Source organism: Haliaeetus albicilla, chromosome Z, assembly GCF_947461875.1.
Source record: "Haliaeetus albicilla chromosome Z, bHalAlb1.1, whole genome shotgun sequence".
Lineage (NCBI taxonomy): Eukaryota > Metazoa > Chordata > Aves > Accipitriformes > Accipitridae > Haliaeetus > Haliaeetus albicilla.
Window position 1 is genome coordinate 46623425 of NC_091516.1, and position 20464 is coordinate 46643888.

The window sequence follows — 20464 nt, forward strand, 5'->3', positions numbered from 1 at the left end:
TGACTCAGGAAAACAAGGTATGCACATGTCACTGAGACCTTTTTGAGATTTGGAAGCAGTGTAAACTCAGTATGCTCCTTGAAGTGGAAGTGTTGTTGAAGTTACTGCAGGACAGTACAGTGGAATGAGGAGTTTAAAAGAATCAGTATTTTGATTCTCTCAAGCATTTAGCTGACCTTTGGTGCACTTCAGTCTGTTCTTATGCCAGCAAAGCAGTAAAGAAATGGTGGCAGTCAATGACTGAAGGATAACCCTATTTTAGGGCAAAGCAGGAAATTTTGCTGTAAGCATTGAATGAAAAGCTGTGTTGTCATTCCATTGGCAGAGCTGCAGAAGGTATCTGATAATTGAACATGCATATATATAGCTAAGGGGATGGAAGGAGGTTAATGTGTATTTCTTTTTCTGTGTCTCTGTGAGGAGCAGTTGGACAGAGCGAGACTAACATTTTTAGGTGAATGAAAGTTGAGATTTACTTCAGAATTCTTGTCTGAAATGCAGAAATGTAGAATGAAACAGAGTTTGAACAGTAAAGAGAGCAGTCTCGGCAAGTGTTTCATTTTCTGGTCTCAAACAGGGTGATGTGAACTGCTTCACCCTTACAAATATAAGTAGATACTATTGTGTGCACTGCTGTTCCTTTTAAAGAAATGTATCAGAGTTATGAGAAGTTTTGTTTTCTACAGAAAAAACTGCTTGTGTGTTTCAAGGATCAATGTTTACAAGCATTAATTGCATGTAGGTATTGTGGTACAGTGTTATATGTAGACCTTGATCTTCAGAGCTATGCCTGAACTGTAGAAAAGATCTACTGAACATCTTTCTTCTTATATTATTTCAAAAGTTCACATATCAATACCAGTGCCTAGGTACATGTTGTCTGTAAATATGTTACACCATAACTATTTTAGAAGTAGTAGTATAGTCCTGTCTCTTTCTGATTTCATTTTTGTAGTTAATCCCTGTGTATTACATAAAGTAAATTTGCCTAGAACTCTAATTAAAGGAATGCGTAGACTGAGAAAAAAAGGATGTGTTCCAGACACTTAAGGGGAAAAGATTTGTGTAGCTGGAGACGGACAGAATCACCTGTTGAGAACAAAGTTGTGCTGCTGCTTTGGTTTTTTTTTTTTCTTTCCTTTCCTTGCCTTGAGAGTGTCCTTGAAGAGATGGGTGGTGTCTGGTCATTCCAGACATGTGTTCCCTCAGCATTACAACATTGGAAAAGATGTTTGTCATGAAGATAAGTGCAGGAATAAACAACATCTGAAAAAAAGGAAGTTGTGTTAGCATTCTGCTATTAATGCTGCTTCTGTGAAAGCCTTCTAGGACTACCCAGTTCATAATATGCTGGAAGTGGGACTGGTGCTGAATAAGAGACGTATTTGCATAGGTTTGGTAGTAGAACTGCATGAAATAATTGAAATACTTTGCTTGGCCTGTAACAGCTGTATATTATTTATGTGTTTGTGCTCCGTGATATGACCAAGTTCAGGAATTGATGCTGTAGAGTAAGGAGTTAATGCTTGAGAGTACTTTCCCTCCTTTTTACCACTAGTGGTGGTGGTGATATTAATTGTATTTCTGTTTTGGCAACATATTACTGTAGAAAATTAGAGAAACCCTTCAGCTGGAGATGTACAGATGTGAAATAAAACAGTGCTTTCCTAATTCAAAGTGTTCTGTAATTTAATTTGGTATTCATAATCCCTTACATTCCACCATACTAATAGTATATTTTTTGTGTGTAATACCAATTTAACATTTCCTGCTTTGACAAATAACAATCTGATGGTTTTCATCAATATTCTATCATACGGTAAATGTTCATCACTATATAAGCTGGTACTTACAGCTTGTCCTGTACCTACCTGTTTAACACTTACTGATTTAAATGGCTTGTGCCCAAATTTCAGTATGGATGAGAAGGTAAAAGCTGCTGAAAATGCTCTGGAAAACAGTGGTAAATGTGTGTGTGTATTCTTGATCTCTTTTGCAGAAATTGTGTGTGTGGGAAGATCTGCAGAAGAGATGGGAGTAAGTAGGTTGGAATGCCTCTTAATAAGAACAGGACTGCAGAATATGCTGTTGTGATTGCTTGAGCTATTCTCTTTCATTCTTTCTATTGCTGTAGAAATGAGATTCCTGGAAGATTATGGAGTGTTAGTCTAATAGTCTTAGAAGCTTAAGCATATGAGGAAACCATTACATGTGTCTGCAGAAATGAAGTCAAGATTGTTCTTCTACGTACCAACCTTAATGTTTTTTAGTACTTCACTTTTTGACCTTAAGAATTTGAGTGCTGTGCTTGCATCATTATTTGCAATCCCATTTTAACTTATGCTGATATCCTAACCTTGTGCCTGTATCCAGTCATCTAAAAATACTATGACTGCTTTTTTTGTTTGTTTGTTTTGTTTTTTGTTCCTGCTTGGAACCCACGCTTTATTCAGCTTAAACAAAGGCTCTTAAGAGGCATGCAAAACTGTCATTTGGCATTCCCCCCCCCCCCCCCGCCTGGCTTTCTTATTGATACTTGTATCTGACCTAAATTGCTGGGTTTCTGTGGGGATTCCAAAAGGTACATTGTATATACAAACCCTCTTGGCTGACAGTATCAACTTTCCATACCAAATTAAGTCAGTGCCCCAGGAATGAACAAGCTAGTCTTTAATTTTACGTAGTTCTTAAAGCAGTCATGTGAGTTAGCTTGAGATGGAAGAGGAAATTGTAGAATTTGCCCAGAGAAATACTTTCACATGAGATTCTACTTTGAAAAACCTGAGACTTAGCTACTAAATCAAGACCTCTGAGATGATGGATTTATTTGATTTATTTATTATTACATCCTCTGAGGGGACGGATGTAATTTACTAGATATGTCAGATACTGCCTGTTCCTTCGCTTCCCAAAACACAAAGGAGATTGTGAGAAAGGTGTTTTGGATAAATGCCTCTTTAAAAGATGTATGTGTCATCTAGTAATTTAAGAATGTGTAAGTTTTCATTTTCATCCTTTGTAACTACATTTTCAACTTTGTAGTCAAGAGATTAGTGCTTCAATTCTAGAACAAGCTTTTATATTTGGCTTCAGGCTGATCTATTTAGGTTTGGGTGTTTTTCTTTTTTTTTGTTTAATTATTCACTTGAGAATGTATTGGAGATGGTAAACATCCTTGCATCTTTTACAGCTTGGCTTTAGAAGTTTCACTGTTAATATTGCTGTGGCTGTTTTTGACTTTTAGGCTTCCTAACAAGAGCTAACTAGCTTGTTATGTCAGTCTCTAAAGGTGGAGTTGGAGGGAGTAGAGTGGGTACAATTCTCTGTTGAGCCACTATTTTGAGCTGCTATTTGTCTCTACCTATGCATCCACATAGATGGGTGCTGTTAGTGTCCTTTAGGGACCTAATACATGTCTGAACAGAGAATCAACAAAAAACCCCACCTAGTTATGGCTTTCTACATTGCTGCAGTTAGAGGGAACTTATTTGAGTTGTGTATATATAGCTTTATGATAAAGACAATTCTCCAACTGTTTTCTACTTCTGTTCTTTACCTTTTCTTTTCCCTAACGTGTGCATAGCATTATATGCATAAAGCAACACAGACTGTGATGGAGAGCAATACACTTCTTTGTACCTTAGATCAATGGTTTTGAAACCAGGTGTGTGTGCAGAAAGTTTGCTATGAAAAGCAGTCTATGTATGTGAAGTATCTGAGGCATTTTGCACTTGTATTTGAAAAAGGGGCCACAAAGTGTGCTGCTTTTTTTTTTTTTTTTTTTTTTTTTAAAAAAGGTGCGAAATCTAGTCTGCAAGATTTGTCATGTTGAATGACGACTAAGTGTGGAAGTGTTTGGCCCAGCAGCATTCTTAATCTCATGATCGGAGTTTTCAACCTAACTTTGGAAAGTGCAGCTTCTTTGCAAGGGTTTGATTGATGTTAGAATTGAAACAATGACTTTCATTAAACAACCAGTTTACAGCAGCTCTTCTAGACACTCCAGATCAGGTGAATCCTAACTAACTGTGTGTCTAGAATCTGTGTGTGTAGGTAGGAAGCAGACATCAGCCTTCTGCATAGGAGGTGATGTTGATTTCCTTAGAAATTTTTGTATTGGTAGGCTGCAGTCTAAACAGAACTATGCATATTTTAATCAGCTACTTGTACTCAATACTGAGTGACAGTGGTTCATAACGAGGTCAGGTTGCTGGCCATACAGTTCAGCATGGTATGCTATATTCTTTTCCCACATATATGGAATATGAACTGACTGTCTCAGCTATGATGTAAAAGAACTTGTGTAATGAATCATCCTATGAACTACTTTTTTCTTTGGAATGGGTTTTCCAATGAAGTTTTTAGACTTCTAAGTATTATAGAAATTAATGAAAGCACTGTAGCATTACACTTGTGGTTTGTTTTGTTTCGTGTTTTTTTTTAAAATATCTAACAGTTGTGAGGAGGGCGAGGTTAGGATTAGATTGGAATAGAAACTGTCAAAGATTACCCAATAATCTGATCTTCAAGGGAAAAATAAAATTAATTTGAAGATTCTAACTTACAGCTTTGAGCCAAACCCAATAGATAAAATGATTGATTCTGTCTTTTCTGGGGAAATAGTATGCTTCTAAACGAAGAACTGTTAATTGAGCGTGCTGCTCAGGCAGAACATTAGCTGCGGAAATGACCAGTAAGGGGAGCTTGAGTGCCTAGAGAATTCAGAACTAGAGTGTCTGCGTCATTGTTCTCCGATTTTTATCATATTTGTGTTAAAGCAGTGAAACTGATTTCACAATAACCCTATCATAGTTAAGCCAGACCTACAGACAGCAATTTCCTCCCCAGCATGCCCTTAGCAATTGAAAACGCAAACTTGTTGGAACTAAAAACTAAAGCCAATGTGACTTGGAGGTTTCTTTGGTCCTTTTTGCCTTTCATCCCCTACACTTCCATTTTGGTTTTGTGTAGTTCAGATTGGGTCGTTCGTCTTGTGGTTATTCTTTAGTTTTGAAAAAACAAATAAACCTCCGCTGAGCTATTTGTATGCAAGACGCAGAGATAATACTGCAGTTTTCTGGAAAGCATAGCCAAAACTTCTCATTCAGTTACCTGTTGGCCATATTATGTCACTGCTGGTAATATTTACTTAGACTTTGTCTTTCATAAGTGGTGTATTGGCAGATAGTCATTGAAGTTGAGACAGATGTGATACTAGGATAAATAGCTCATTGTGCAGCATGTCAGTTTATATTGTACCTGAGTCTTAGTATTAGGACTTTAGGTTCTGTTGTGATCAGTCTTTGACCCTCTGGTACAGTAGAACCCTCTATATTTAAAACTATGCCGTGATGTGAAGAAGGGAACATCTCAATGTGATAGTATCAACATGTGCAAATAGAGAAAACAAAATACAAATGCTTATAAAATTGCTACCTGACAGTATTACTTCTTGACCTGTGACTCCTGGCAGATCTTGCAGATGTCAGAAAATTTCATTAGTGGATTCAGGCTATGACACTTGTCATTTAAAAAGTCACATCACAATTAATATAGTCAGGATTCAGTGATTTTTTTTTTTTTTTTTTTTCCTGCAGTGTCACACTCGTTGCCTCTGTGACAACCTTCATTTTCTTCTGAGCAAATGGAAGCCCAGTAGCATGAACCTCAGGAAGTTGTTAAAGCAATTAAAGGCTTCTCTCTCTCAGCACATTGCATGGTTACCATAGTATCCTCTGCCTCCAAGTCTTTACTGATGATGTCAGTATGCATACAGGGGCTATTCACAGCATCTACACGAAGATGATTCAGCCCTTGCTAAAGAGCATCTCTCCATATGTTCTATTATCTAGTGTCATTTTAGGAATTCATGAGACTGGAAGGTAAGTGGCTTTTGCCTCACATTTAATAATTTTTATGTATCCTTGCACTGTGAGGTGTCAGGATTGCTTTTTTTAATCCTCTCTTGCATTGTTCACTAAATGCATAAAGTGTGGTTTAGCTGAACCAATTGCATAGCTTATATAATTTAAACTTGGCAAAGTCTAGCTAATCTTCAACAATGTGAAAAGAAAGCAAACTAAAAATTCCTGAAGTTAAAAACTGGTTTTTTAAGTAATTAGAGGTTTTTTACTGATTATAATTCCCAGAGCTTTTTTTAATCATAAGAAGAGAACACAAAATGTGTAATGGGAACATTACCTGAGAGAAAAATGTTCAAGCTTTTTTTATTAAAACAACAAAAATTAACCCTCAACTCACATTACTTTTTCTTTTTTCTTGTCTTCTGTGTGTGGGTAGTAGAACAGTGGATGAACATACTCTCATGCAACTATTTGCCATGCAATTTTATTTGTATAAGGAAATGAGAATTCTTACTGAAATCTACTGTTATTCTTTAGGAAAGCAGAGGTTCTGTTGTTTATCTTGACTAGTGGAAAAACATAATAAAACACTGGGCACTGGAGGAACTGATTTTAGGAGAAACTCAGAGGACTCCTGTGCATTTTGGCCTTGCAAGCTAAGTTTATTTGTAAGCCTGAGATACTAAGCTGTTAACTGTTTGGTTTCACAGTTGGAATTTTTCTCCTTCTCCCAGTCCCCTTCCTGCATTGCTTTAGATTACTGTAGTTGCAAATGGCCGTGCCCAGTATATGAAGTGTCTGATTCTGTCTTTTACCAAAACAACAAAAAACCACCCCAAAACAAAAAAACCTCAACCCTGCAGGAGCTAAGCTGAAGAACTATAATAAATGTCCTTTTTAAAGTCATCTTTTAATGCCTTGTAACTTCATTTTGGGTTTATTGTATTTTGATTTCTCTGCCCTGAAAACTCTGCAGGGTTTTACTTATTAAAAAAATCTATGTATTTAATACTTAAAAGTAGAAGAATTTTGGGATGGGGGTGGGGAATGCAGGAGGAGCTATTAGTGTAAATGGAAACAAATTTGTAAAAAGGGAGTTTGGTGTTGCAGGAAATTCTACATTATGACAGTATGTTTTGTACAAGCCCACCAATTTATCACTCCCACCACCACCCCCTTAAGTATGCAGTAAGCAAATAATTTTTATTCCCCTCTACCTAAGTTTCTTTTGGGAACGGGGTCCTTTACTGACGTTTCTTAAGCTAAGTGCTTAGTATGCACTGACTAATAAGACACTTAGGCAGTCTAATGCTACATACAAGATGAAATGTGGAAATACTGTTAATCACAATAGACATGATGTATTAGAAGAACGAGGAAGATAGGCTCGTGACAATATTATGGCTTTTTGAATATTTTTAAGTCCATGTAGACTGAGGATTTTTTTTCTTTCTAGTACAAAGATATATGTGGTATTTTTTCTCTACTTGGCTGCCTAGCTATTAGTTTGGATATTAATATAAAGAAGAATAATATTTGGGGTAAACTAAAGAAGCCAACTACCCTTCCAATGCTGATATCTGTTAACTTTCATGTTTAATACTTTAAAAAAAAAAAAAGTCTGTTTATGTATTAAATGCAATCTCTCATTGGTCACAGTGTACTCCTTTATTTTATGTCTTTAGGAGTTGTGCATCTTTTCTGTTTTAATCTGGAAGATTACCTAGCAAGAAAGGACAACAAGATGCATAAAATGTTCAGGAACAGAATATTTAACTATATTAACTATTAGAATTTGAATTAGTTTAAAGTTGCCTTCCAGGATTTTGGGGTAAAAAAACACCAACCCTGAGAGTTCTATAGTCAGAGCTTTGAAACTACTTTGGTTAAATGTCAGAAGTTTTGTATAATTGTACAGAAGAAATTAAGAATAAAGATCCGTTAATAATTTCCCCTCCTGAAAGCTCTGGAAAATGAGCTAATTCTGAGGATGTTGTCATTTTCCTGTTGAATTTCATTTGAGCAGTTCCATGTTGTGTGAATAATGAACCATATTTCAAGTTGCGTATATGTGTTGGTTGTCTCATGTAGCTTCTTATAAAGTTGAGAAGCTTGATGGTGGGCTTAAATGCAGACAAGATTATGATCCCAAATAGTAGGAATACTATTTTTAAGCCAAAAACTTTTAGAAGACAGGTGAAGATTTCAGTTGGGAAAAAGATGCCTATCTGGAGTACATGTAAATGGAACAGACTGTGTATACAGTGGTGATTTGCAAATCAGTCATCATATATACGAAAGAACAAACTGAATGCTTTGAAAATAGTAAAGTCTTATTCTTTGAAACAAAATCATATGCTAAATTTATAATAAATCAGTGTAATTGTCACTTTCAAAGTAAAAATTAATATAATGTTTTATCATAGAAAGTGTAACCTGTTTATCTTTCCTGAATAAACACTTTAAATGTGCAAAAAGAAATACTTTACATACAAACATAAATACTTCATCTTTGCCAGTACAGTTACTCACTAACATTGAATACCAGCTGTATTTAAATGTAAATGGACCCTGTTCCAGCCGCAAGTCAAAGTTAAATATAACTACATTTTGGAAAGTTGTTAAAGTGAGCTATTGATTCCAAATATCTTACTCAGATAGAAATGGAATTTAAACTTCTATCCTATTGAATCTAGATATTAGTAATTACTGTTGTAACATATTTAACCCCTGAAATGCAATTAGCAGTTTCAAGTGTTATTTTTCTGTAGTATGTGCTAGCAGCAATGACATTTTTATAATTTTTAGGATTGTATTTCTTGTCCCAAAAGACACCATTGTATTAATTACCTTTTTTATGGTTGTATTTTCTCTGAAGCATGAACATTTGATTTTAACTACGGTCCCAATTAATAGGAGCATACTATGAATCATCTTGAAGCTGTGAAAATGACAATTAGCTATTGATTGTTACTTCCTAAATTTGCTTTTAAACTGCTTTGATTGTGTTCTTTTGTGGATGCAAACAATGTTACATGGTTATCACTGAATGGAAACAAAGGGTTTTTTTGTTTAAAAAAAAAGAAGTAATTTTGGTCATTGGAGAGAATTTGTTGAAGAATGGTATCTTAAAGGCTAATGATGCAATCACAGATTATTGGCAGTTTGCTGATGATTTGTGTACATAGATGGAGATTAAGTTGAGTTCTGGTTAATTTTAATTCTTTATAATTATATCCTGAGCAGTTCTTTAGGTGACTTTAAAAAAGCAAGGAAAAGTAAGCTGTGTTCAGCTAGTGGCAGACACCTGGCAGCTCCTGTGTGGGAGGAAACCTGATTTTATATTTTTCTTCTCTTGAGGAGTTCTTTTATCCTGGCACAGGAGGAAGAGTGAAATTCTGTACCCATTGAAAACTATTTAGTGTTGTTTTTGGGGAGCAGTTTTAAGAAGTTTTTTTTACTTCGACACTTCAGACACAACCAGCCAGTGAGTAATACATGTAGCAAAGGAATAGTGATTGTCCAAGGTACAGCTGTTTCTTTAATGATTCTTTCTGTCTAATGACATAGCAGTTGTTTGATGTTGGGGGCTTCTTTTTTCTTCTTCTTTATTTATAGGCTTTTTTTCCCCACCAGGGCTTTTGACTCTGTGTTCAGATTCCACATACAAACAATTTGTTACAGAAACAAGACTTCTGTTTGTTCTTCCACTATAATTCTGTTAGGTCATTTATAGGGGTGCATGTTTGCATGTACACTATTTGTATTTTAATTCTTTTAGAGGTACTTGAGATCTTCTATTACAGTGGTGTCATTAATCATTGGCATGTTTTCTCCATTCTGAGCAGAAAACAAGCAGGATTATAGGAGGAATGAGGGAAAGGGTAAAGACTACTTTTAAAAAGGAAACATGCCTTTTTCAAGTCTGTAATACTGGCCATACAGAAGGATGTTACAGAATTAGAGGGAATTTCAAAAGGATGTTGAGAATGAAGAGATGGAGATAATTACCTTAAAAATGGACTGACGGGGAAGTTATTAAAGAAAAATAGGCTTGAACAGGGCAAATTGGGAACCCTTTCTCTTTCTATTCTATAACAAGAAAACAAGCTTAGGTAACCTAATGCTAATAAATTTTGGTAATGTTAAGTCAATTCAATGTCTGGCTACTGCTGAAAAGAGTGCTCTTGCTCTTGCTTTCCTGGGCCTCACTCTCCTGGTGCTCTTCTCTCCCTACACAGCAGTCATATGGTGAGTTCATCGAGCTGGCTGATGCAACAGAAACCTAATCTGTAACAGAACAAATGGCTTTTCCACCAAATTAGCGAGATAGACCTATTCCACTTGAAGCTATGGACTCACAAAGTCTGTCACAGTAGAGAAAACAGGATCAACTGCCCTGCGGAGCATGAGCTCTGAGCACACCCTGCTTTATTAGCTTAGCCATAAAGTGGAACCATACCCTAAAACTGTGGTGGGCTTTTATGGGATTTTTAAAATCTCTCTGTTCAAACACAACTGTGAAATAGAAGAGCCAGTTCACACAGGAGATTTTAGTTAGTTGATTTAGTTGATTTAAATGGATGGTTTCTGAATGTTTTCCCTAAAATTCAGGAAAGTTACTATTCAGTTAGAAATCTTAGATAAATTTTTTACCTTGTTTGAACAAGGGAGTTCAGTTCAAGATCTGACATCAGGAGTGTGCTGTTTTGAAATGATGACACACCCCACCCCCACTCCCCAAATCTTTCAAGCAAGAGCAGGGTAGAAGATCACTACAGCAAGATTAATGTTAATATTTATTTTCTATGTGTTTGATTAAAATCTGAAGTATTAGGTTATGTGATAAAAGGTGGTCTGCACACCCACAAAGGTGTAGAGAGACAAAGGTAGGTGGGGGAACCTGAGTAACATCCTTCCCTGGCTGTGCCTGGGCCCTTGACAGGAGCCATCAGCACATCAAAAGCGTGGTCTCCACAAACCCGGAAGAGCACAAAAGCACAAAGGTAGGCAGTGGGGGGTACCCCAATTTGGGACTCAAAGGAAGGATACACCTTGTCTGGGAACCCTCCCAGGGATGTCCCAGCAGAGTTTCAGCTCCAGTGTTTAGCTGTGAAACCCATCAAGATGAATAACACAGGAGCACCTGAGGAGAGTTGCTGCCCAGGGGTATGGGACACATTATGGGATGCAAGTATTTTGGGTTTGCATAAAGCTGCTTACGAGATGTGTAGGAGAGGAACCAAAGGCAGGGAAAGGGATGGACTGAGGTGACCTGAGGATGGACAAGGGTGGGAAAATAGAGAGGCGAGGGGTTAAAAAAGGGCCAGTCATGTGCAAATAGTGTGCTGGTCACTACACTTGTCTGGCCATGCCCTGCGCCTGGTCAGTGCAGTCTGTCCTGTCTACTTGTTAAATTCCTTTCTAACTCTTTCCCTGGTGAGGGCTCTGTTCTGTGCGCACATGTGTGCATGGGGTCCAAGTGCAGCCACTGGGGTCACAGCACAGGTTGGAGGGTCCACGTGTCAATGGTGCAGGGGATGGAGAGACCAGAGTGAGTGGATTTAAGTGCCAATAACTGGAGTGGGACCTTGGGTCATGAGGGCCTGTGTGTCCCTGGCACCAGCAACTGGAGCAAGTGTAGGTGTGCGAATGGGGATATGATGGCTAGCAAAGGTAAAGCTGGACTAGCTGGTGAGTAGGTGAAGTGGACTGAGAGCCAGATGTGTGTGCCTCTAAGGACAAGACCAAGGGAGGAGCTGGCTAGTGAGGGGACCAGGAGGGTGCCAGCCAGGTGCCAGACAGACTGCAGGTCTGGGGTTCTCCAGGGATGAGACCTGCTGTTGTGGGTCTCAATGGGTGAGACCACAGGGGGCTGGCTGCTGGGGGACCAGGGGAGTCTCAGCCAGCTCTGTATGTCTGTGTGTGCATGAATGAGACTGTGCCAGCAATGGGAGAGTGCCTGTCGCCTTGGGGGCTCGTATGTCCAGATGCCAGCAACCAGGGAGACTGGGATCCGGAGACCAGCTGCTGGGCGGACTGAGGGTCTGAGGCCAACTGCTGGAGAGACCCACATTGCATGTACTGAATCTTCTCATCAGTGGACCTCCATCCTGCTCAGCCAGAGGGGAATGGGATGAGGTTGTTGGCGCTCTTTGTGTCTGTCTGTCTGATGTATATCGCTGGCCAAGTGTATAATTATTATATGTGGTATATACACGTGCTTTGTGTGTGTGTGTGTGTGCTTAGTGGGAATACCTGCTTAACTTCACTGTGGTTGGACATGGGGACAGGGAGCTGTGGCTGCCTTGCCTTTCTTGGCCAGCTTGGTCTGGCCAGATTTTCCCCTAACACAAAGTTTTAAGCTGTTTTGCATAGTTATATCTTTAAAGCATGGAGCTTCCGCCTTTTTTCCACATAAGTTAATTATAATGGAGGAAGTGCGTAGTCTTTCAGAATCAATTGTTGATGTTTACTCAATTGCTTCCTGTCTCTTACGACATTATTTGTACATCTGTATGTTGAGTGGGGAGATGAAGGCCATAAGGCTTGTGCTTTAGTCAATAGGAGAAAAATTGTGCTCTAATCTTGCTAAGAATTGCTGACAGGATGTATGTAATATTTTTTAGTCTTGTCAAAATAAATGAAATTACTTAGAGATAAGCAGTCACGTAATTCTGTAAGATTGGATCATTTAATCAGGAGGGCTACAAATGTACAAAAATCTATATGCAACAGTGGTGTGTCTGGGGTGTTTTTTGCATTATTCCAAAAATCTCCCTTCTGCTGTGCTCCTGAGACGTAGAATTTATCCTCTGTATCTGTATGAAAACGAAGAACAATCTGCTAAAATCCTTTTCATTGGCTTTCTTTTAAGCACCTTTCTTTTGTCTGGAAGCATGTGTACAGGTTTGTCTAAATGTGTGTAAAAAAAGGATAATAAAACAGGCAGAACTGGTAGTTAGAACTGGTATTCTCCTGAATGGATTCCTCAAGTTCTGGGGTTTTTATAAATACTTCCAGTCCATATTGACTGGTAACCTGTTTTCATTCCGCTAGTGTATTGATTTCCAAAATTATGTTCTCCTGTTGTAAAAATACTGCTTTCTGGTCTTGGGAATATTGTGATATCCTGTAAATATGATTATTTTGCAGTGGTGGGTGGCTTAGGTGATAGTTCTTTAAGAAGAAAAACTATAAAGGCAAATATACAACAAAAAATAATAGTGTACTAAGAAAAGCATTTTAGCATTCTGTAGAGCTTGTGTTATCCTGAACTGGCTATTTTGTGTCTGCTGTGTTTATCTACAACACCTAATTCTGGAGAATTTTTTAAAAAGTGAAAGAATCCCTTGACAGTATCTAGCTTGTTCTGCATGAGGGGGAAGCAGGATTTCACTGATATATATAATTTTTATTTTCATTTTTTTTAGGATTTAATTTTGGGCTTGTATAGTTTTTTGCTTGTATTTTGGTTTTCAAGCCCCCTGTTCTATATACCCCAAGTTGTAGTGCTGTTGGTTGGGGTTTTTTTTCCTGAATAAAAGTCAAAATTATGAAGCCACACAATTATTTTGCCTTCTTGCTCTCAAATCTTTTGACTATTTAACCTCAGAATAGAAACAGTGCTGTGCATCTAGCAGAGGCATTAAATTATGATTCAATTAAGTACTGCTGTTCCTGCAGTTCCATCATGTATTACCTCAGAAAAGTTGTAGATGAGGGTTTTGTCTTTTTTTTTTTCCCCTTTTTTAAAAAAAACCAGTGGTATCTCTTTCAATGCAGAAGAATTAATATCAGGGTAAAAGGATTTCAGCTGGAGGTGTTGCAATAATCTTGGCTGAAAATGAATTATGTTGACTTAAGTGAAAGCTGCACAGTTTATACTGGGAGTGAATTTGATTTTCAGTTTTCTGAATGTAAATCTGAGTAATTTACAATGGGAAGGAGTGGGAGTCAGGAGGGAGCTTTAAGTCCAGAACTAAACTAGACTGGGTTTCTGCAGGGATGAAAGTGTCTTGGATCTCTGCAATATTTCTGTGTCTGACTTCCATTACTTATAGAGCAAGTCCAGGAGCTTATTTCTCTCTCTCTCCTTTTTTTTTTTTTTTTTTTTTTTTTCAATTATTTGAGTTGAGTTGAGTGATAGTATTAGGCTGATGAATCTTTTTTCTTGATGGTACGTAGGGAGTCTCTTACCAACTGTTTGTGTCCTTACAACACACGTGAAAGAAGCTTTAGTGAATGAGGAGCATAGTGGATCAGTCGCTCTTGTTCCTTAAATGCTTCAGCTGCAGAGAAAGACTGCCGCTGGGCTAGTGAAGAAGGATCAGATTGCTACGATGAAAACAGTACTGTTAGAATCACTGTACTACTTTTAGTCTTCTGTTTTTTCTTTAATTAAACATTTAAAGTAACCTGAAGGCTTTGAGGGCTTTTGCTTTATCAACAAAGACATCTATGAAAAGAGCACTGTAGTTTATTCTGTAGTGCTTTCTTTCAGAACTGCACTTAGGGAAGTGACACATGGATTTTGAAGGGCAGGAAAGGAGAAAGTTCTTCAGAAAAGTAGTGTAGAACGTCAGTGTTGCAGTGACTTGGTGTTTAAAGTGGGCTTTATAGTCAGTCATGAAGGAACATAAGTTTCCTTGAGGTTCCCCTGAGTACCCTAACCGAGATCTGAAGAGTTGTGAAGTACTCATTTAGTAGTATGCCATTCCTCCCTCCCCTACTTGGGAGGACCCTACCTGGAAACAGGGATGCCTCAGGGGTTCCCTGGCTGACAACTCTGAGACTGGCTGCACTGCCACCTCAGAGTAATCGCTGCTGTAGACCTTTTGGATGTGATGACTGTTTTGTGCATGACCAGAGCAGGCTGGGGTGAGGTGCTTTTTTTATGCTTCCCCCCCCCCCCCCTCCATGCAGCTGAATTTACTAAATAATGAGTGAATGGGAGTTTACTTAAGTAGGTATTTGCAACATACACTTTAACAGAAAGCTATTTTTTTCAGGAAGCTGTTTAGCTTTATCTATATTTCAATATTTTAACCTTTTTCTCTGCAATCAGTGCACAATGGCAACTCATGCATAACCTTTATTTAAAAGAGTTTATCTTGTAATGTTATAAAATAGTCATTGGAGTCATTGGAGGTATAATGGATGGTTTTGCTATAGTAATTACAACACAGATGGAGCTCGTAACTGAAGTTTATCTGAATGGCAGTCAGCGTTACTTGGTGCTGAACATAAGCACCATCTGCCTTCAGCCTGATTGAAAGGGTGTTCTCAGGAGAATTTTTTATGATTATCATGACGTAATTTTAACTTCTCTGCTTAGCAAAATATCTATCTCCTGCCAGAAGATACTAAAGATAATTGGAAGACAAATCTATACTGTTGGGTAAGACAGAAATTTTAGGGTTGTAGTATTTACTAAAGTGACAGTTCTTAGTCATGACAGTAACATGATCAGTAACTTTTTTTTGAACATTTAGTGTCCACTGTTGCATCAAGTAAATGGTGAGTTTGTAATACAATAAAATAACAATGAGAATGTTTCCAATTTTAGGCAATGCCATGGACTACTTTTTGTAGATTTTCCTTAAAATTTTTTTTCATTCTGCAGATAATATATTGTAAAATTCAGAATTTATCACCAGAAGAGAACTTTTCTGTGTTTTTGAGATAATTTAAGATCAAGTTTAGACTGAAAAAATCTGTATAAACATTTACTTGGTTTTTGGTTGTTTGGTGGTTGGTTTTTTTTCTTCCCAGTTGGGAATGGACTTAGTTGTCCTTAAACTTATCCCTTGTCAGTTTTTTTTTCCTTATTCTCTCATGGAGTCAAATCTCAAGTTTTGTTTTACTATGTAATATAAAACCTTTCTGTCCTTTTTGTGCTTTCCTGGACATCCTTAAAAATGTGTGTTAAGTAGAAACAATTCAGTCCTGTCTATTAGAGCTGACAGCCTGAGACAAAAGATCAAAGACAACGGTGAAGTATTCATGCTTTTCATTTCAAGCAAAGACTGAATTAACTCAAGTACAATGTTTTAAACTTCAAAAGTAACCATTCTTTGCTGATCAAAGCAGACACAAAATAGGCAAAGGTTCAAACTGTTGGGCTGCAGTTTCCCTGTTTGAAATGCAGTTGGTTTTACAGATTTTAGCTTGTAAGTAAGAGTAGTCTGCTATCTGGGCTGAGAAGCCAGACCTGTTTGCTCAGGCAGCTTGATTTTCTCAGTTCAAAACATGTTCATGACCATCACAAGCTGTGGAAATTAAAGCAGTGTTTGCTGTTTCTACTTTTCTTTCTTACAGTGTAGTCCAGTTTTCAAAATGGGCTGAACTTAAAAATACTGACGTATTTAACTGGGAAAATCCTCCACTCTGCTATAAAGATTAGGTGGCTTCTTAAAATTAAAATTGCTGCTTGCGTTGTTTTAATTTGGGCTTGTTGAGTCTGCTGACAGACTGCGTTATTTAGTTGCGATCTCTGTTTTCTCTTTTCGGTCAGCACAAAGCTGCTTAATTTTACTGCCCTGCTGGAGCTTACCTCTTTCCTGTCCTGCTGGGGTAGGCCAAGAGCTCTGTGCACAACTGGGAAGGAACTTGCCTAAGTTTGAACAAACTGCTACTTAAAAACAAACAGAATACAACCAAAAAAACTCTTCAGTGAATTCAGCTAGCTGCTATAAGGATGAAGATATTTCTGTTGTCTCAGAGGCTCCATACACAAACAAGCATTTGATTTATTATGGGTGAAGTGTTATGGGAAAAAAAATCTGTGATTGCTGACTTTTAGTGGGAATAGTTATAGCTATCAGTGAAGCAGTTTTGAAAATGTTTGTTTTGGTAAGACTGTTCAGAATGAGAAAACAACTTGACCTTTTCTGAATATATTTTAAAAAGTAGTCTTTGTATCGCTTGTGTAAATACATAAACTTTTATGAATAACTGGTAGATTTGCTTTATAAATCTACTTTTTTTCAAAAGAAAGTTGTCAGATTTTAATTTGTCAATTAATTTTATAGGCATTATTATTTATTTGCTCACTCTTAGTTTGTACAACATTGACTGACAAACCTGGAGGTAGGGCTGCTACTGAATACCTGGTTTCCCATTACGTTTGATAATGGATTTTTATGACTACTTTGTTTTCTGTCTTTAGAACCAGCAAATGCTTCACAGGAAAGCAAACTTCAGATACACACTGCATCTATTTTCAGAGCAGTGTCTTGGAAAGGCAGTTGTAGTTGATGTCTTTTTGCTTAACTTTCTGAAACTGGATGATAAGAAAGCACATGGTGCAAATACACTTCAGTGTAAATCTGTTGTCTGCAGCACGTCAGCAGTAGCTGCTGAAGCCCCCTGGAAAGCTGTCAGGCTTTCTGTTTGGTACTGCCAGTTTTGTGGCTTTTATTTGTGCAGTGCTAAATATAGCTTATATTAACACAGCTGTGTGTTTTGGTTTTTTGGCTTCACAATGATCATCAAATTATTTCGGGCCTCTCTGACTGCTAAATAATGTAAGAATATAGAAAATCTTTTTCTTCGCAGCATAATGCAGAATCTGATTTGATTCTCTTTAGGCAAAGTACAGTGCCAAGACTGATAAGCGATGCAGCTGTTCTGTCATGTTATACATCTGATACAAAATACCTATGAAAGTACTGGATAAGTAATTAGAGATTAAATAGAATTGCCTATTTTGAGAAAGGGATGAATAGGAAAATTCAAACATGTGGGGAAAGCAAGAAACTATGTTAGAACCAATTCTACCTGTTCTTATTAGAGAATGCTTGCAGTATCCTGTGTTTCTGTCTTCCTCTTTCAATCCTAATGGCAATTTCTTCGAAAGTATTAAAATCTGTTAAAACTGTTTGAAAACAAATTTGAGATGACTCAGCTGCTACACATGAATTCTGGAAAGTTCTGCCATGTGGTGGGTATGTGGCAAGGAAATGAAGATCACTTTCCATCTAGCAGTTATGTTAAAAGCACGTGAAGAGTACATGCAATTTAACAGCGTTAGGGATTTTTGCTGTGCCACCTTTGTTCTGCCTACATGCTCTTCCTCTGCACTGCCCAGCTCCTTCACTTCTGTAGAAGTTAAGCTCTGTGTTTGCAGCTGTCTCCTTATTTAACTGCCTTTAAAAGGAGCATGGAGCCTGAGTAAAGAACAAAGCAGTCTGTGGCCGCTGTGAGGCATCTGGTTCCAGGTATGATAGTGACACTGGTGCCTGCTGCTTCAAAATTGCTTCTTTCCACTTGGTCCAGATATTTTGTTGTACTTCAGCAGGTTGCTTGTAGGAAACTATAGCTATGTGACATATTGTGAGATTTTATTGATGTATTTTGTACAGTTACAGCACTAATAAATAAAGCCTATGCCTACGATTGAAATCTCATGCAAATACAGTGCAACGGTGCAGCTCAGGCTTCTGGCAGCCTGACGCAGTTTGTCTCGTGGTGCTTGCGGAGCAAGACATTGAGGTGCTGGAGCATGTCCAGAGAAGGGCAGCAAAGCTGGTGAAGGGTCTAGAAAACAAGTGCTATGAGGAGCGACTGAGGGAGCTGGGGTTGTTTAGCCTGGAGAAAAGGAGGCTGAGGGAAGACCTTATCACTCTCTACAACTAACTGAAAGGAGGTTGTAGTGAAGTGGGTGTCAGTCTCTTCTCCCAAGGAACAAGCCATAGGACAGAGGAAATGGCCTCAAGTTGTACCAGGTGAGGTTTAGATTGGATATTAGGAAAAATTTCTTCACTGAAAGGGTTGTCAGGCATTGGAACAGGCTGCCCAGGGAAGTGGTGGAGTCACCATCCCTGGAGGTGTTTAAAAGATGTGTAGATGTGGTGCTTAGGGACATACATGCTTCAGCAGTGGACTTGGCAGTGTTAGGTTAACAGTTGGACTCGATGATCTTAAGGGTCTCTTCCAACCTAAATGATTCTATGATTCTATCTGCCTACCTTTAGTGTCTGTGGCTCTCTGGTGTCTGCACATGACTCCTTAAAGGAGATGCTCTTGGCTGTCCCTGGGCTCAGAGACAGGCATGGCAATAACTTAGACTGAATGTAGGAAGGAAGAGGCATAATACAGGAGAAAGTTAGGAGGTTCTTTACAAGGTAATGACCATTTTTTCCCATTCTTTTCAGTATTATCTTGCTAATGAATAGTTTTATTTCATCATATAGACATCATACATAAACATCTCCTAAACTTCTCTGTTATACAAGTGCACAAAAAAGGTCTATCAAATTTTCTGATGAGATGCCAACCTGTTACAAAGTGTTTGCATTGGCTCAGCTTTCAAGTATGATCTGAAAAAACAGCATTAATGTGTTATATAAAGATCTAATAAAGTGCTGTGGTTAATTCTTATATCAAGTGGTAGATGTGGGGTCTTTGCTGGTGATGTAAGACACCATTTCTCCCTTGAAGGCTTTACGTAGAAATGACATTTATTGACTGTGGAAAACCAGTCTTCTGCAATAATTCTGTATTCCTCACAAACAATGTGACTATAAATAAACTATTACATACTTATACAAAGATGATTGTAAAAATGAGTTACCAAAGGAAACTGGGAGTGCTTACTGGGCTGGCATGAGTACCTGTTACAGTAATCCAGCTTCAAGTACAGAAAATTGACAGAGTTCTCAAGCCTGATTTTCAGAAGAACGTGTATATCTAAAATCAATACTCTTACTTTTAGTTCACAAACAGTTTGCAATGCCCTAATCATTGGCTACAAAGTGCAGTTTAGACCATGGAGTTTCAATGGTGAAATTTCCCATGTCCCCCTTTCCAACTTCCCCTCTAGTATCTCTGGCACATATTCGTATTTTGTTGTCACACAGGAATTCCCACTCCAACTTTCTTTTTCTTAGCTTAAAACATCCAAATTTAAGTTTGCCTTGGCATTGGTGAATCCTCTAGACAGAAGGCAGAAGAATGCAAACCTCAATCGTCACAGCACTGTGAGCGTAACCCTCTTGAACAGGTTGTGTTGCTAACGTGCACTGGCACTTTTATGGATTGCCGTACCAGATTATGTCTTCGTACAAAGACAGATGTCTCTAATGTTACAAAAAAGTTTGCTAAAAAGGTGACTTGAAAGGCAGTCTAAAAGCCAGGTCTGTCATCTGGGTTTTTGCGACAGTATGGTTTTATGGGTTTAGTTAAAAACTCGGAAAGATAATTCTGCTTATGATGCAATGTGTAAAATGTAACAGCTTTACAGATGCTACCCAAAGTGCTTTGAATAACGGAAGTATTTATGTTATCCCTTCCCATTGCTAAAGGCTGAATTGAAAGATAGAAGCCCACTTCTGGAGTATAAGGGAAGATGGAAATATGAAGTAAAAACATTTGAGTCACTGAGGCTGTCATCTTTGATGAGAGCAAACAGCTGTATTTGGAAAAGAGCTGCACATCATCAGACCTGCAGTCCTATCTTGCGGAAGAGCCAGAAAGGACTCTCTGAATAAAAAGAGGGAAGGTAAATATAGGATGTGATTTGAACCTGGGGAAAAGACAAATCTCTCTTCTTGCTGGTGTGGAGGTTGCGCTCTGAGTTATGCCCTTGTTTCTTATGC

At 38.0% G+C, this 20464-nt stretch overlaps 1 protein-coding gene across 10 annotated transcripts in view; it reads left to right on the top strand.

Annotated features, from left to right (window-relative positions):
* Positions 1 to 20464, top strand: part of PAM (peptidylglycine alpha-amidating monooxygenase) — a 152713-nt gene that overhangs the window by 21993 nt on the left and 110256 nt on the right. For 9 of the 10 annotated variants that reach the window (XM_069775714.1, XM_069775718.1, XM_069775717.1 and 6 more), the window contains exon 2: positions 5598 to 5882. The exons of the other annotated variant lie outside the window; for it this stretch is intronic. The gene's annotated coding sequence lies outside the window, so the exon portion shown is untranslated. The remainder of the gene's footprint in view (positions 1 to 5597; positions 5883 to 20464) is intronic. 10 annotated transcript variants of the gene reach the window in all.